The following is a 3,459-nucleotide window of genomic DNA, read 5'->3' as shown; positions in this document are numbered from 1 at the left end:
TCATTGAGATGAGGGTTCTTTTTTGATGGTAACTTTTACCGTGTTTGTCTAACACAGCCTTTGTGACAGTCTCTTCATCATACTCCACTCGGTGTTTCAAACCCCATGCCTCAATACGTCGACGGATGGTACGAACACTGATCTTGATTTGATGACTTCTCCAGATGTTGTCGGATACCGATTGTGCTGTCCACTTGTTGTTATGAGCTTGTTCTAGAATAGGTTGTAAGATATCATCTGAGATTTCAATTTGTCCAGGCATGATAACAGTAGTTAGATGATGAAATGGAGAGATTGATGATTGATAGAATGGATTGGATAATATGTGTCAAAGTGACAAGTGAATGTGGTTTTTGGGTGGTATGAGGACGTTGCTGGGTGAGAATCAAATTGAAGAGGGAGAGGTAGGTTAAGAGTGATTATTTCTGTAAATTCTGATTAGGTTTTGTGTCTTCCTGGAGTAATGATTGTGTGATTGGTAGGTTTTGGCTGCTGAGGTTGTCCTGTGGTCCAGTTAGGTATTGGGTTTTGTTGTTTTATACATATGTGAAGTTTGACATGATGAAAATCGATTTCTTGAAATTTTCATGTAATATTTGTGCCAAAGTGCCAAGTTGGTGGTCAATATTTGAGTTGTGGTCTGGAAATTGTGAAAACTGGCAGAAAGATAGGTTTTATCCCCAATACAGGCGGTTTCAGACCAGTATTGGGGTTAAATCTGATGTTTATTCCAGTTTTATCAATTTCTGACCCGGGGATTCTGAAATTTCAATTTTTGAAAATTGAATTGTCACTTTGACACACCTCGCATTCCGTAGGTGAACAAATCGGCTAGGAGAGAGATGCCCAAGAACGTGTTGGAGGACTTGTGGGAATGGAAGAGGACACTCAAGGATTTCAAAAACAGGAAACTGGTGCCAAAGAGGAAGGCTGTGGACGTCGGATGGGTCGGAGACGCCTCAACCGACTTTGGGATAGGAGTAATGGTTGGCAGTAGGTGGAACCAATGGACGTTGAGACCAGGCTGGTCAGATCGAGACGCGCTAGGGGTCAAGCGTGATATCGCGTGGGCAGAGCTCGTAGCGATACGCCTAGGTCTTGAAGTCGCAATAAGAGCAATAAGTGTTGAGGGAAAACGTCTACTGTTCCTAACAGACAATACCACGGCAGAGGTGGTGGTTCGAAACCTGAAGTCAAAACATGTAGCAGTGAATAACGAGTGGAGAAAGATCCAAGTCCGATTGGCGGAGGTAGACTGCGACTTGGAAGAGAAGCGGGTTACGTCAGGACAGAACGAAGCCGACGGACTGTCGAGAGGAACGGACAACACCAAATCAGAGAACAACAGAATCAGTTTTGAACTACCAGAGGACTTGAAAGAATACCTGGAAGAGAGCAGAACGGACAGAAGTAGGAAGCGAGATGGAAAAGACAAAGAAACTTAGCTTCAAAATGATAGAAGACGGGATAAAAGACAAAACAAAGTTGCAAGTGGCGAGACACATGGTAGGAGGAACCTGGGCGGAGAAGACGCTACAGGGATACGGAAGCGCAGTGACAAAGTACAGGGAGTATATCGAGAGCGAAGGAAGGAAGTGGGAGACCGCTATACCGCTAGTGGCACAAGACGTCTACGGATTCCTGGTATGGGCAAGCGCTTCAAACTCAACAAAGGAAACGTCAGCAAGGAGAGTGGTGAAATCCAAAACCTTAGAGAAGTACCTAGCCGGTCTCCAAGCATGGCAAATGGCAGCAGAACTAAGACCCCCAGATCTCGACTAGCGAATGATCAAGAACATATTGAAAGCGTCAGAAAGAGCGGAGGAGAAGATCCTGTTGACAGAAGAAGAAAAGGACGAGGGAGTTAGAATAGAGAAGATGCCGGTGACCATCAAACAGATATCTCACATTGTATTCAATTTTGCTGGGAAAGACGAGCTGGACGAGCTCATATCAACGGCGACACTGACAGCCTTCTGGGGGATGATGAGATTAGGGGAGCTGACGAGGCAATCACGCAAAGAAGGCATGATAGTGGTAGACGACTTGAGATTTGAAGGAGAAAGAGACAAGAAGGTGGCGATAATCACTCTCTGGAGAGCGAAGACGGCCAAACCCGGAAAGACACAAGAAGTCAGGTGAGTACACTAGGCAGTGAGACGAGTCAGCAAGCGGTCACTGACGAAAAGAAACAGGTTGGAGACACAGTGTTCGGTCTTAGATCCCGTGGCAGCGTTAGAACAAATGTTGGATAAGATACCAGGGAGGAAAGGGTCGGATGCTTTGTTTGGTTTAGGAGCGGGAAGGATCAGACAGCCTTTGAGCAAGGACCTATTCATGAGTAAGGTGGCTCAAATCTGGGGTAAGAGTAGTACGAAAGATGGACTATGGTCAGGCCACTCGTTTAGAGTGGGGGGAGCTTCATTGCGATGGAATCTAGGATGGAGCAAAGAGCGAATCATGAAGGCAGGTCGATGGGAGTCAAGTGCAGTAGAGACATATCTAAAAAACTACACGCAGTGGGAACTAGAAGAGACAAAGAGGCTGATGCGAGCAATTGATAATAGAGATAAGGTTTAGAGGATCAACAGGAATACAGCCTGTTCCAAGCGGTACAGGTACAATCAATTTGAAATATACAAGGGGGTACACAAACAGGAATCGGATCAACACACTGCCGAGAACCTTGAGGCGCGCAGTAAGTAGAACCTCAGCAGAGCGAGAACTACAGTAACCCCCCCTCTTTGCCCCTATGCGAGGAAGTAAGAAGAAGGGCAGAGAACAGCGAGGCATCCCTGAGAGCTCTGGGGCAACTTGACGGGTCGAGACTCACAGGGAGCCCCGACAACTGGGAGGACGATCTGCCCAAGAACCATACAAGGAGCACGCTGTTCAGTCCTGGAACAGACACAGTTTGGGAAGCGAGAAGTTTTTCTCAGCGACGCAAACCTGGAGGCTCGGCGGCGGCGCCCCCCCCGTACCTTAGGATAAGGTAATCATTACACTATCCTAAGGGGGAGGGATGATAAATCCCGAACCTGATGTAATATACATCGATATCACAACCCCAGTAGGAATGGAATAAACACTTTTTTTGCTGACAATGGTCTAGAAGATGTTTACCCCACCCAAATGCACTTCTCTCCCAATGTTCATAAGATGATGTCTATTGTGACCAAGTGATTTGGGACATTTGGGACATTATTCTTTGGTTTTTTACAACTTGTTTGAAAGTTCCCCATAGTTTTAAAGGGAACAATCAAGGACATTATTATGGTGGTGATTATTATTTGTACCAAGAAAAGATAAGGTGAGTTGCGGCTTTTAACCAAAATATAAAGTCGTTGTGAGAGGAGCTAATTGAAAGGGGTTCTTTCTGTTTGTTGATCTGACAAGGAAACTTGGTACAGTTATTTGCTTTGGAGAAATCATTCACCAAGCATTAGATGCAGTAGATCA

This window comes from Melampsora larici-populina, assembly GCF_000204055.1.
Source record: "Melampsora larici-populina 98AG31 unplaced genomic scaffold MELLAscaffold_1, whole genome shotgun sequence".
Lineage (NCBI taxonomy): Eukaryota > Fungi > Basidiomycota > Pucciniomycetes > Pucciniales > Melampsoraceae > Melampsora > Melampsora laricis-populina.
This window is presented reverse-complemented; position numbering follows the sequence as displayed.